The following is a 15,998-nucleotide window of genomic DNA, read 5'->3' on the forward strand; positions in this document are numbered from 1 at the left end:
GTAATCCTTATTAAGGATAAAATTATTTTCCCCTTTTCCTATATGAGAAAGTAGAGGCATTAAGCAATTTGTCCCAGGTCATGTGACTGATAGGTTTAGATACAGAATGTGAACATGTCTGTCAAACTCTATATGCCTACTCTTCCCATGACTTGACACTGTTTTCCAGATTTATAGAACTTCAAGTATATCACCATTGATAATTCACAAGTTTATATCTCTAGTTCTAATACCTCTCCAAACACCAGGCCTACATTTTCAATATCTGTATTTAAATCTTCAAATAGAAATCACACTGTTTTCTTGGAGTCTGTATATTAAAACTGAATTCATTCTCCTAGTTAAAAATCATCCACCTTTCAACTATCCTAATTTTCCTTACCCTAGCTCTCTAGGGCCTTGACTCAAAATATATTATTCGTACCTCTTCCTGCTCCTAGATGTCCAGTAAGTGGCTAGGTCTTGTTAATTCTCTTTCTTTGATACCTCTGTTCTAGTGAGGCTTTCATCTTCTCTTACTTGTGGAAATTTCTTAATTGGGAGAAACAAGGCAGGGGTATCAGCTCATCATAAATACTGCTGCCCCATTAACTTTCCTGAAGCAGAAACACTAAAATTATGTCTCCTTTGCTCAGACAAAACTTTCAATAATTTTATATTCACTACCAAAAAATTCTTCAATATCATGGGGTTCTAAAATCTAACCCTGACCCCATTTTTGATGGATATACCATATACTCAGGCCAAATCCTTATACCCACCTTTATTCATATCTTTTCTAACATCTGAGTTTTGCATAATTCTGTTTTTTAAAAATATTCAAATCAGTCCATGCAAATCTGTTTGAAAGGCTATTAATTTCACGAATTCTTCCCTACTTGACATATCCAGAAATATCCACTCTCCACTAACCACCAAATTCACTTGGCATATGTAGTGACTTTGCTGAAAGCTTGATTTGGACTTCTAATCTCCAAAACTGTGGGAGAAGAAATTTGTGTTATTTTTAGCCAAAGTTTATTCTAAATTTTTAAAGAAGCTCTATGAAAACTAATACATCACTCATCTATACAATTTTTGAGATGCAAGTTATTCTCCATATTTTATGACATTATTTGTGTGCATGTGTTATTCCCTTACTGGAAAATAAATTTTTAGGGTAGAGTCCACATTTAATTGACATTTCTGAGCCCTAAATAATCTACTACAATGGAATAATTAATTTTATTATTCAACTGTGCTTACTGCTGGGAATGTAGAAATGATCCCTAAGGCCTTACTTAGTCACCTCAGACTATCAGATATTAAATAAGTACACAAATAATCCAAAATTATCAATTTTGGCCCTTGAAAAGAGCTATATATGAAAGACAACAATGGGTGGTGGTAATTTATTGTAATATTCATTGAATGCTGAGCATAGAATTCTCAAAGAAAGCAACATTTGAGTTGAGAATTGGAGGACAAGAATAATCAGCCAGGTGAAGAATTTGAGATGCAGACAGCAGTATTAGGAGGGAGAAAGTTCCAAATAGAAATGCCACATACAAAGCCCTGTATTCAAATACAAAGTACAAAAAGTGAGTATTCAATAAACTAAAAGCATTCCAGGGTGGCTAAGGCAAAGTGGTCCAAGAAGCAGAGTGAATGGAGGTGACAACAGAGAAATGCCAGGGTAAGGAATTTGAATTTCATTCCCAATACATTGAGAAAGCACATAGTAGATACTTAACAAAATATCAATTGAAGGATAACTCTGGAATAGATGAAGATCAAATAAAAGATAAATAGTATGTACATGCTATGGAATCCATACATTTATTTTGAATCCTCACTAAATGTTTACTTCTGAGTTTTAAGTGGTTAGACTTCTGAAATTGAGGTTGAATGCATTAGAACTTATTTCCCATCTGCATAAATAGAATAGTAGATCTCTGACAACCTTCTAAAATAAGGTCAAATTAATTTTATTTCATTTCTAGTTAATAATTATTAAAATCCTGTTGTTGGTTAATGGATCTTTTGTTTTTATTTTTAAGTGCTCATAATGGAAGGAAGGGAGGAATGCATATAAAAATGTGATATTTTAGACTGTATTTGAACTCTTAAATCTTTATTTTATTTTAAATTTTGTTGTATTTTATTATGTTAATTGACCAGAGGCCTGTAGGCTTAGGAAGCTTTATCATTAATCATTAATATTCTCATTTTTACAAGATACAATATTACTGAATTTCTGGATTGACGTATAATCTAGACTGTTTTAAAGTATGATGCATTAATATCCCGAAATGCCACTACATCAGAATATAGATATTGGTTTGTTTGCAAAGTGATGAAAATTATCCCCTTTTGCAATTAAAGAAGAAATAGAATAAAGGCAATGTGAAAATTAAATCACAGAGTAATAGTTTAAGCTCTAAAGATATGAGAATTTATCTGCTGTAACTCAGTAAAAAGACACTAGAATCACAATTTTATAAGAGCAGAGACTCTTAGAAATTACATATTCAAACCTGCTTATTTTTCAAGTGAACAAAATTTGGCCTAGAATTCACATTCAAGTCATATCATTAAACAGTTAACTATATAGTCATACAATTAAATAATTAATATCCCAAATGGCAAGACTAAGACTATAACCCCAGTCTCAGCCAAATTATAAAGCCAGATCACTTAACTGGTGATCAAAGTCCCAACCATAACCCTTTGAAGGTTTTGGGTGGGAAAAAGAGTATTAAGTACATAAAAGAAGTCTGCATACAAGCTTCAATTAATAAAAAATATCTGAACAATATATATTACTCACAATCTGTTTACTTAATGTACCAGATGCTTTATAAAAGTTGTCTCTAATCCTTGCTACCCACACTCAGCAACTGCTCAGCAGTATAGGAATCATTTCCATTTTATTGTGAAAAAAGCTGAACCCTAGAAAGTTTAAGTAGCATCCAAGATCACAAATTGAGTTTATGTTGCTACCAGACCAAACATTTTAACTCCCAGGCCATATCCTGCTTGACGTTTTTATCTGTTTCATTTTGTTATCTTCTTACCAATGGAATCATGCAGGTCATTAGATCTTTAATATCCTAAATGTCTACACAACTGGAAAAAATTTCAGGAAAGTAAGAAAAAAAATTTATATTTAGCAGATGCCTTCCGTGCCTAAGTCTCTTTACATTTAATTTTTATAAAATTATCCCAAGATAAAAATTATGATGCATAGCTTATAGTTTCAGAATTTGAGGCTCAGTGGGATTAAATTAAATTAAATCTTAGTAAAAGTCAACTCCAGCATCCGAACATTGTCTGATCTCAAGTGATCTGTCCACTGATCCACCTACCACCAAGTCTGCTCTGCTCTTTGACACAGTTTTCTATGGTCCACACATCTTGCTCTTAAACTGGCAAAGAAGAATTGTAATACATGCATTTATGAACTTCCTAAGAAAAAAGAGACTGTGTTGAGAGATTACTTTTACAATTGAATTATGTTTTCATATCTGGAAATAAATATAATGTCCTTTATATGTCACTTTGAGAAGTTAGGAACTAGCAAGAGTGTCCAAATCCAGTCTATGCCTTATCTTGACTCACAATGTCTGTGCTAGACAAGATCCCAATCATATCAAATGTAATGGTCCCAGAAAGTAATGTAGATCACACTTAAAATACCTTCAAAAAGTAGTTGAGAAATAAACTAATTGTATCTATTAGACTATAAGAAGGAATAATTTACATGTTTTAAAATTGAGATTTGGTTTATGTTTTCCTTCTCGAGACTAACTTAATTGAAGCCTTATAACAAGACCAGAGGTAAAATTTTGCCCAAGTTGATTGATCTTATTGCTTCTATAAAAATGTAAAACTTGGAAAATCCAAACACATTGACAAGTCACTAGTGTTGTTTTCCAGTGACCACTGAAGACTACATTAGAAATGAATAAAATCCTTGGTAAAACAGGACACACATACACACACACACCCCTCTTGCTGATAACAGACCCTACTGCAAACATGATTTTGAATTTCCTTCCATGTATCAGTTTAGTATCAGAGCATATAAACACCCCCATTTCTGAGGAGGCCATTTTCTATCATTGACACACTTAAACAACTATCCTGAAACCAATTGTCACTGTAGAATAATTAGCTGCATCTGGGAATGGGACGTAGGGGGACATCAGTATGTATACCAGTTTTATTATAATTAGAAACAACTCTACCTGTCAGGGTTCTGAAGTTGTTGTCCTCCCCACCTCTTACCCCCTCTTCTTGAGCTTGACTTTCAAGTCTGTCTGTGAAAGCCCTTAGCAGTCCATTCAAATCTTCTAAAATAAGTTGAAATTATTCCTTCTGCTTGGCAGAGGGGACTTTGTTCTTTGGGTCAGTCTTGCTCTTTGCAGTATGTTGCCAGTAACACTAAATCAGAAAATGCATTAATAGATCTTTTGAATTGGGTCTCCTCAGGAGGAAAAAAAAATTTTAAACAATTTTATAGTATTTTGTTAAAAATCCAATTCTGGTTCAATTTTTTGTTCTCAAAAGAATTTTGAATTAAAAAAAAAAGGTTTTGGTTTTTTTTTTTTGTGAGAGGGAGGAAGTTTATCTAATCTCTTCAAGACTGATGAGAAACAATTAGGAAGGAGCATTGTGACTCTTTGATACAGTAAATTTCCAAGGAATTAAGCTCACATTTTGAAAGAACAATAGAGCTTTACACTTCAGGTTGCTGTGCATTGGCTCTCAAGGCACCCCTTCAGTATCCCAAAAGGCATCTTGAAAGCCTACCATTCTGAGACAACAGAAAAAAAGAAGGGGCCATGTTGAGATCAGATTCTGCCAGGGCACATGAGACACTGAACACAGAATGAAAGATCAGTATTCTCGTTGGTATCAAATTCTCAGAGTTCTGAAGCTCTTGTAGATAATTTGCCTTCAAAGATAAAGGCAAACAAATTGATTTACAAGAAAGTTACTATTAGATTTACAACAAAGTTTCTATTTACAAGAAAGTTACTATTAGATTTAGATTTTTGCCAAGATCTTTTACTTTTGCAGATGTACTAACTTATCCATATAAAAGTCCCTAACTTTTGCCACAGTTTTGCTGAATTGTAGTTTATATAATTTGAACATTGTAGGATTTTATTAAATAATCAGTACCTGTATAGCATTGTTATTGTTGCCATGTTACTTTCAACATTCTGTTTATGTGTAAATTAGAGTTGTTGGGAACAACTATGATCCTGTGTTACACATTTCACCCTACATCTGTCTTGGTCTCCTGTAGCACTGGAAAGTGCAAAGGGCCTAACTAGACATGCTGGCTGCTCAGGAAGTTGACTTAGATTCATCTTCCCTAGAAATCTTGTGAAGTTTTATTCACAAAGTCTTTAAGGGGCTAGGAAAAAATAGTGTGTGCAAAAAAAATTCTTATTTTTGAATAATAACAGACTCTATCAAGTTTATGGGACTCACTTATTGATGATATATTATTGTCATTGTAGTAACCACTAGGGAGATAGCAAGTGTAATGGAAAGGAGAAAGTATAGTACTGACACTTCTCTGAACACTTGACTCCAACATTGGTAAACAGTTTTTTCTTAAGGTCATTTTCTGTATTGGTAGAGGACACTTTCTCCCATTGTACAGACATATTATGCAAATTGCATATATGAAGTTCCATGTAATACCGACAGTTTGCACATACCACGTATTACCATACAAGTATTAGTAGAAGAATAAATCATTTTGAAGTTTCAGAAATAAGGTACTTATTTTATCAGAGCTCTTAATGGTTTAAAATTAGTTTGTTTGTGAGTTTCTAAGAGGGACTGTTCACACATTAAAAACAATGACTAAGAATGAATTGCCAGTGATACATTACTTCTTTTAAAGATCAATTTTTAAAGCATTTGTTACTATAAATTCTCTGAGGGGATTATCTCAAAATTTTGAAAGTATTAACTGTTGTATCTCCTATATTAGACAATGACTTTCTTTAGGGGTCCTATCCCAATTTTTTTTCTCATATTCACTTAGTAAGTGCTTGCTAAGTATCCTATGTAAAAATTTTGTAAAATTTTAATAAAATTTTAGCTAAAACATGTAAAAATACTGATTTCATGAATTTGACAACCTGCATATTTTTAAAGATTATACAAAGACTAGAAGGAGAATGAATTATATGTACAGCTATTGATCTGGAAGAATGATCATAAGTTATTAAGTGAAAAGAGCAAATTTTCATCATAATGAATATTTATGAATAAATATGTCTTACATGATCATATAAATATGAAGAAAGCTTACAAAAATCCATACGATGTTCTTTACCTTGGTCATCCGACAGGATTGGAAAGTGAAAGGACTTATGAAAAATTATGAAATTTTTCTTCATATAATATTTATTGTTTTACTAGTTACAATGAACATTGATTACTAAGGACATTTAAATATGAATAAATACATATTTTAAATTTATTTCTTGGGAAAATAGGCTAAGAACAATAATCAGCACATAGAAGTTTTAGTTTAATTTGTATTACCTTACTTCCTTAATGCAAAGTAACAGTACATAGTCTAGATTGATTCATTTATTCAACAGATATTTCCTGAGTTCTAGGCTGATGCTAGCTTTCTCGTGAACAAAATATAGAATATGTATGGATGGGTGTATAAGCATATGTGTATAACAGTCAAAAGTAATTAAATTTGACTACTATAGTTTCTCTGGATACAACCTGTACAATGTACAAGAAAACTTTTTCAAAATTCTTTATTTTTTTGTTATCTGTTTTTTTTTTTTTAGAGAGAATTTCAATATTTATTTTTCAGTTTTCGGCGGACACAACATCTTTGTTTGTATGTGGTGCTGAGGATTAAACCCGGGCCTCACGCATGCCAGGCGAGCGCACTACTGCTTGAGCCACATCCCCAGCCCCTGTTATCTTTCTTAACCAAAAAATTATCTCCCAGTTATAACTACCAGGAATATTTCTCCTATCTTTTTCTCATCCTCCTATCTAAGAATTCCCACTAACCCTTTGCAGCACAGGTCAGTTAATTTTTCTGTTTGCTTCTAATCTCTTTGATGGATCAGTGTTTTTTTTCACCTTCCTTTCTGTTGTAAATCACAAGATTTTCTGATTTCTTCTTTCATTCACTTAAAAAAAATGGGGAAAATAAAAAAGGAACATTTCTGAAAGGCATTTCAGGAGGACTATATTCCCAGTAGAAGATTCACAAGAGTTTATGTAACCGAAGGGGCAGACCCAGAGCCTTAAGTTAAAAACAATTATCAAATGTCCCCTGTTCAAATAGACTTGAGGCAAGGAAATATGCAGAACATCTAAACCAGAGTCTGGCAAGAGAAGCCCATAGAGTTTGAGGAACTACAGAGTTGACAAATTCTAGATCCATCACAGAGTAATCTTGACAATGACCTGATATTTATAGAGTAGAAGACAGAGAAATTAAAACACAGCAAAATTATAGTATAATAACCACAAGCAGAATCAAACTGTGAAATATATCAAGTTAGATGTAATGTTTTGAATGACCAACAATAAAAAAATAAAATAAAATAAAATAAAAAATTAAAAAAAAGATGGTAGAATGTGATGAACGTCATTATTCAAAATACACGTATGAAGACACGAATGGTGTAAATATACTTTGTATACAACCAGAGATATGAAAAATTGTTCTCTATATATGTAATATGAATTGTAATACATTCCATTGTCATATATAACAAATCAGAATAAAACAATAAAATAAATTTAAAAAAATTTTTAAAAAGAGATTATAGTTAGGCTATATGCAAATATCACATCATTTTATACAAGAGACTTGAGCATCCATAGATTTTGGTGTCTGCAGGGATCCTGGGACCAATCCCCTATAGACACAGAGGGAGGACTGTACTCCCCACTGCCTTTCCTCTGTGTGAGATCAAGGGTTGCTCCTGCTACTTCCATGCATATTTGATTGCTATCCTGCAGGGGCAACAATATGATCCAAATGTGCCCAGACATATCTAACTATGCCCCCCCACCCACCACCCATATACTTTTTTTCCATGTTGCAGCCAGTTATGAACAGGTCTTTAAGAAAAGAGAGAGAAAGATGGAGGAAGGGGGAGGAAAGAGAGAAAAAGCATCTCTCCTTCCAAGTTAAAAAAAAAAGATAGAAAAAGGAAAACCCATTTTGACACCTCAACTCTTTCCTTACATTTCACAAGTCTTCCCTTGTTCCTCAGGATTTCTTCCCTGGGTGGGGCAGGTAGGCTTGCCACTTGTAGTCAGCCAGCTAGCTATTATCTCCTTCCACTGAGAAAGTGCTGACTCAGAGGAAACCATTTACAGTTGTGGGAAACTCTTTAGAATATATCATAATTACATGATGTTCTTAACTCCAAGGAGCTGAGGAAGTCAGTAAGTGTCTGATCCAGACAAGCTTGCCAAAGGTGGAGGTCCCTGTCTCTCTCTACCATGTGTCTTCAGATTATGGGACTTGTGCAGGAAAGAGCACATCCTTGTTTATATTAGTGACTCCTATCTGTGCCCCAATAGTGTGGCAAGAACTGAAACTTAAGCTAGAAAGATGTCAAACAGTGGGGTGTGATTGGAACAATAAAGAATGTTTATGAAGAGATATTAATGAGATGAGAAAATGCTAGCATAATATAAAGTGAACAAATAAGATAAAACTTACATAAAATATTAAAAGTGTATATATATATATATATATATATATATATATATATATATATATATAGTTATTGCCAATTTCTGCTCCATTCTTTTTGTATTTTCAATAATGTCTGGGGAGGAGGCAGGAGGAGGAGGCAAGTCAAAGGAAGGGAAGGGAAAGGAAAAGACAAATAAATAAAAAGAGAAAAATGAAAGAAATTATCTCTTGGGATGTCTTTCCCCATTCTGCTTTTGAATCAGTGAATTAACTTTAGTGGAATCTCTTTTAAATAGGTAGTGAAGAGATTAAACCTGACATTTGAGTGATGTGATATGATGTTCTTGCTGAATTTCTTTTTTTTTCTTTATATACTGCTATTATGGTGCAATGTTTTGGGCATTTTTATGCTCAAGTAGCCCATCATTTCTAGTTGAGTAATTGGAAGAAGGAAGTTGTAGGGTAAATTGTTCATTGTTGATTTACTGGTGGTAGATTAGGATAGCCCAAAGAAAATTATTGTCACTTCAGGTAGGAGTAGCCAACCATACTTTTATATGTATATATATGAAATAAATGCTTTCTTAAATAATAACTTCATATTGCACTTAAAACTTCAGTTAATACAAGTGTTTAACTTGAATAAAAATACATAAATCAAGAAATTTCATATTTTCAGGACTCTATAATCTGCACCTATAAGATTACCTTTTCATCTTATTCTCACCTGACTTTCTTAACCATTTCTATGGTTTATATTCTAGTTTATATTCTATAGCAGCTCTTTAGACTCTAGGTGTTAATAATCCATATAATTGATAACTTTCTGCTCCTAACTCTAAAAAGATTTTAATTTCTTCTGGTTTTGGTGGTTCTGCCATCTATCATTCTAAATTTCTCTTCTCTTCTCTAATGCCCCAGGCTGTAACTACCTTTTTTAATTACCTTCATTTATTTACTCTTAGCTTCCCCTAATTCAGGATCTCCCCTAATTTTATTATAGATACGATAAAATCATCTATAAATATCTTTTTAAAAAATATCATTGCATTGGCCTCATCCACATAGTCTGCTTTAATTCATCAAGGGTGGTAGAATCAAAATTCATGGTAGATCCATATGGGAACTAAATTCTTATTTAAACCTCAAACTTTTTAATTCAGTTATTTAAAATTTAACTTGTTGTTTCGTATTGGAAAACCGTGTTTTGGGGTAATGACTGACTTCCTAACCAGACAATAATAAGGCTTTAACCTTATACCCAATATGTTTCTATATATCATCTCACAGACAGACACTCATTTGACACACACATTAATGACCACATATAAAGAGGTGATTTGATAAATATAGAATTGTTATTACAAAGTAATCAGATTCTATATGCAGCTGACCAAACTTAAAAAGTACTCTTTAAACTTAACTATGGTAAATGAAATATCCTCCTAAATGAAATTTTCTCAAGGGTATCAAAATATGCCTTGAATCTGACTAGTAGTTGGGGCAGAACGTGGCTGACAACAATGTCAAAAGGAATGTACAGTTGAAAACCAAAAGGTGGAAGAAGCCCAAATGTCCATCTATGGACAAATAAGCAAAATGTGGTTGTTGTGGTTTGGATATAACCAGTCCCCCCAGAGCTCCTGTGTTAATGTAGGAATTATAAGAGGTAAAATTATTTGATTATAAGAGCTATAATAGTTAGAATGAGCTACCTGTGTGGTGTGGTAACCGTAGGCAAGTAGGGTGTAGATGGAGGAGATAGGTCACGGGGGGTGTGCCCTGCAAGGGTGCATCTTCCTTGTGGACTCTTGCCTCCTGCCCTTTTCTCTGCTTCCTAACCACCATGAGATGAGCTTCTTTTCTCTTCCATGCCCTTCTGCAACAATGTCCTGCCTCATTTCAGTCCAGAGTGTTGGATTGGATGGCCATGAACTAAATAAGACTCTGAAGCTGTAACCCCAGAACATGCTTTTCCTTCTCCAAGTTGTTCTGGTCAGGTATTTTGTTTGGGCCACCACAATGACAAGCAGACTAAAAGAGTGTGTGTGTGTGTGTGTGTGTGTGTGTGTGTGTGTGTGTGTATGTATGCACATGTATAAAAATATATACATATATGAAACATATATATTTGTTTTCCAGTAATTCAATGTGTAATCAGTTGATTCCTTTTTTCTAATATTTCTATTGACTTTTATAAATGTACTGGTATACAGTTCTATGGATTTCAACACATGTACAGATCCACATAACAACCACTACCACTATTGGGTAACAAAATAGATCCTTCATTCCAAAGAACCCATGTTCTCTCTCTTTATCCCTCCTTCCACCATGAACCCAGGAAACACTTGGTTTCTTCTTTATCACTATGGTTTTTTCCTTATGAAAATGGTCATCAAACATGGAGTCTAATAATATGTAGCATTTTGAGACTGTTTATTTACAGTGTGATGCTTTTAAGATGTATCCATGTTGTTATATGTATCAATGATTTGTTTCCTTATTGTTGCTGAGTAGCATTTCCTTATTTAAATATACAAGGAAACAAATATATATCACAGACTATATGTAAACAAATATACCAAAGTCTATATATTCACCCATTGAAAGACATTTGGTTTTTTTCCTTCAGTTTTGAGCAATTATGAATAGAAATGATTTAAATATCTGTGTATTTATTTGTGTAAAAATGCTTTTATTTCTCTCCGTAAATAAATACCCAAGGGTCAGATACTGTATGTATAACTTTATATTGCCCAACTATTTTGATGAGTGGCTGTACCATTTTGCATCCTACCACCAATGTAAGACTGCCAGTTGTTCCATATCCCTGTCATCACCTTGGTATTGTCAGTATTTTTATTTTAGTCATTGTAATAGGTATGTGATGAAAACATTTTTTTCATTATTTTAATCTATAGAAAATAATGTGGTTCTGAGACTATAATCTTACTTGACTCCCATTTTTAGAGTTATTCTACTCCTATGTTATTTTTTTCCTCAGGGGGGAAAATGGGATTTCTTTTTGTTTTTCTAACGCTGTTGCTTCCCCCTGCCCTGCCCACCCCAACCTTCTCAGAATTACTATTTTAGTGTATTTAGTTTTTCATCTTTTATGTTTTTTTTTCTTAAAGACCTAAAATCATCATCTATGTCTACCTTCTAATATAGCTTATGGTGGTATATATACCTATATGAATGCTAAATAACAGGTATAAGAGAATTAATGTATTTATTCAATACATGTTTATTGAACACATGTAGTAGCTTGGCCAGTTAAGTGAAAAATACATAATACAACACAATCTGCAAAATATTAAATGATAATTCTCTATGTGTTTCTAATGTTGAAGCTATTTATATTGAACTTATGGTAGTTGAAAGAAAATTCTTTGAGATTAGCACATTAGGTGTTGAATGGTCTCTACTTTGAAATGGCTTTTTGACTCAATTAAAATAAATATGTGGCAGTGAACATTCATTCTTTTTCAGAAGAAAACACTGTCCTGGGTGTTAGACCTGTGACAGAGCCCCATTTCAGCCATTTTGCATTAGAGCTCAAGCAAGTTATTGTTTTCATCTCCATAAAATTAGAAAATTGGTCTAGATAATCTCTACAATTCCTTACAATTTAAAAATTTACATTATCCTTCCTTGCCACAGAACTTTGTCTATACCCTGACATAGAGGCCTATTTTCATCTTACACAACCTCTCAGAAGCACATCATATCTACTGCCTTTTCTTGTGAAAATATCACCTCTTAACTTCAATGACCTCCTGGTTTTCCTCCTACTTTACTGACTTGTCAGTCTCTTTTATTAGTTCCTCCTTCTCTGTTCTATTGAATTTTGTATATGTGCTCCTCAACAGATTATCATTTTCCTCTGTTGACTCCTAGGTTTTTATCATAGATTACCTTAACTTATTGCCTGAATCCAGACTTATAAATGCAACAATTTTCTTGTTGTCTATTGGATGTCCACTGGGCATCTTAAATTTAATAAAAGATCTGGATTCTGTACTCTCTCTATGTGTGATTAGCACCATCACACTGGAAGAGCCCTACCCTTAGTATTCTCTCACATTTTTTTGTCTTATTCTTATATTTCTGCCAATTTAGTTATTTAAATGGCTGTCTTCTGGTCTGTTTGTCACTACCATATATAAGTAACCATAGCCAAAAATTCTGAGCTAGACATAGTTTTAAGGCCTAAAACTCTGGGTTTGTTTTTTAACTGACTCTGTGAATTTCCTATCTATACTTCCTTTTATTTAATAGTTACACTGCCTTGAGGCCACTTGAAACAATAGTGTGGGAAAGCATGTCCTTAATCTTCTCTTGTTCTGAACAGGTTGCCATTTTCTGTCTGACAGGTAAAACTTGAATGGAGATGTTAATATCCTGCTTAGGTTGCCCCCTTTGCTTCAGTTTTGGACACAGAAGAAGGTGGCTCTGTGTTAAGCTGCTCTGATGTTAGCCCAATGCAAACATTGCCCTCCATTGTCTGGGCCCAAGTCTTCTAGATATTATTCAATGTGTTTATTGTGGAAAAATAGATCATCTCCTTTCTTCTTCTCTAGGAATGATTTACTCAGATGGGAAAGATGGACTATTCCCCTAGTCAGAAACATTCAATAAATGATTCTACATTGGTCAAAGTATAACAACTAAGGTGCTTCATAATTGTACAATCAGAATTTCTACATATAACAACTATATATAGTATTGAATACTATAATTAAAGGGCCTACACATTGCCTAGAATGTTAGGTGCTCAATAATGTTAATTATTTTATTAACAAAACTACTTAGTATTTTAAATATTTTAAATATTTAAAGAATTTGCCTTTCAAATAAAGGAATGTATGCTAAATCATCCCATAATAAATATGTACACATGTATTACAACAATTTTTATTGCAGCTTTATGCATAGTAACAAAATTTTTAAAGCATTATAGATTTCTACCAAGAAACAAATGGTTTAATACATTGCTGTATTAGACTGTATCTAGCTACCACAAATAATAAAATGATCCATATACATATAGTAACAAGTCTGAAAAGAATTTCATAATATATTTTACATTACTGTAGGAAGTTGTAGATAATTGTCTTATCTTACGTTGATACAGAGTGAAACACCATCTACAAGGGCTAGCAACACTGCATTCCAAATTGTTGACGGTGGTTGTCTTAGGTAGTTACAGATTGCAGAGACACAGGGAAGATCTTTCCCTTCTCCTTAAATTTTATTTTTAAGAGATGGGTTGTTTGTGATTTATTTTATTTTCCTTTTTAACTTGTTTTGTTTAAGGGTTTTTTTCTGGCTTTGTTGAAGTATAACTGACAAATAAAATTATATATTTTAAGATGTACAATGTGATTGTTTGGTATATGTGAATTTATTGTCAAAATCAAGTTGATTAAAACATCCATAATACCCTATAGTTACCTTTTGTATTGTGTGTTGTATGTGGTGTGAATATTCAAAATCCATTCTTTTAGCAAGCTTGAAATATACAATCCACTACTATTAGCTATAGACACCACATTGTAGAGACCAGAATCAACATCCTGTCCAGGATGCTTCCAGCCCCAGGTAACCACATTCTACTTCATACTTCTATAAGTTTGACATTTTTAGATGCCACATATAAGTTGAATGCTATATAATATTTGTCTTACTCTAGCACAATGTTTTCTAGGTTCATTTATGTTATCACACACTTCAGGATTTCCTTCTTTTAGCCCAATGATATTCCATTTTAAATACATAATACATGTATATGTGTGTATGTATATAATACATCCCATTATACAAATGCCATGATATATTCTATTATATATAATTATGTATATATGATTATATATATAATCATATGAATATATATATATATATATACACACACAGGCACATAAAATATGAGATCTCTATCTCACTTTTTTTATTTATTCAAGGACTCTCAGGCTGTTTCCATTTTTCTGTATATGGGTGTGGTGAATGTGGTAGTTGTATCTTCAACATACTGATTTTATTTCCTGTGGATGTAAGCACAGAAATGGGATTGCTAGATCACATAGTAGTTCTATTCTTAATTTCATGCTGTCTTCCATAGTGGGTGCACCAATGTACATTCCTTCCAGTGATGTACAGGGCTCCCTTTTCTCCATACCCTCACCAACACTTGTTATCCCCCTTTTTTATTTTTGTTTCATTTTTTTTAGTTGTCAATGGATCTTTTGTTTATTAATTTATTTCTATGTGGTGCTGAGAACTGAACCCAGTGCCTCCCACATGCTAAGCAAGCACTTTCCTGCTGAGCCACAACCCCAGCTTCCTCCCTTGTCTTTTTGATCATAGTCATCCTAGTATGAAGTGATATCTCATTGGATTGTTGATTTTCATTTTTCTGATGATTAGTGATGTTCAACAACTTTTTATCATTTTTCAATTTTAAAAATGTAGCATTGCAAATCCCTTGCCAAAACTTAAAATGTTGATTTGCTCTTAACTTGGAAAATAAAATCTATTATTTGGGGACAGTATAAAATATAATTTGGAGAAAGTAAGACTTTTGGAAAACAATTATACCTGCTTAACAATTTTACTAGGATCAACCTTATTTAGGACCATCAAGGAATCTGTGTAATGACATTATTTTATAGATCTTAGTGTATTTTCTATTACTTTAATTTACAAAAGTGTTCAATTCTTCCTCACATAATAGATAAAATATGTGATATTTGATTTCAAATATCACAGATGAAGGGCTGGGTTTGTAGCTCAGTGGTAGACCTCTGGCCTTGCATGTGTTAGGCACTGGGTTTGATTCTCAGCACCACATATAAATAAATACAATAAAGGTTCATCAAAAACTAAAAAAAAAATTTTTTAATTAGATGAACTTTTTCATATTTTTAAAAGTAGGCAGTTAGGTACATATGAATGTATAGAAATAATTTCTTGATACTTATGTTCTAAGTAAGAACAAAAAAATTACTTGTGTTTGTATGTGTAGAAAAAAATTATGTATGCTGGAAGCCACCTGTTTTCACCACATCCTATGAAAATTTTTAGTGAATTTAGGAGCTACTTGTAAAACTCTCATAACTAACCATAGGAATTTCAAGAACAACAACAATAATGATAAAGTGATTTAAAAGCCCTGGTTTGCAAATTCACCAATTTATGTGAAATGTGAGTAGACACTATTTAAGTTTAAGGTACAAATATTAGGATAGAATGTAAAATTGAGTCAAATAAAGATTTCCTTCAGTAGGGAGACTGT

The 15,998-nt window shown here is 32.9% G+C and overlaps 1 protein-coding gene across 14 annotated transcripts in view; it reads left to right on the plus strand.

Annotated features, from left to right (window-relative positions):
• Zbtb20 (zinc finger and BTB domain containing 20) overlaps positions 1 to 15,998 on the plus strand; it is a 793,227-nt gene that overhangs the window by 325,468 nt on the left and 451,761 nt on the right. The gene's annotated exons all lie outside the window — the stretch shown is intronic.

The sequence above is a fragment of the Ictidomys tridecemlineatus genome, chromosome 3, assembly GCF_052094955.1.
Source record: "Ictidomys tridecemlineatus isolate mIctTri1 chromosome 3, mIctTri1.hap1, whole genome shotgun sequence".
NCBI lineage: Eukaryota > Metazoa > Chordata > Mammalia > Rodentia > Sciuridae > Ictidomys > Ictidomys tridecemlineatus.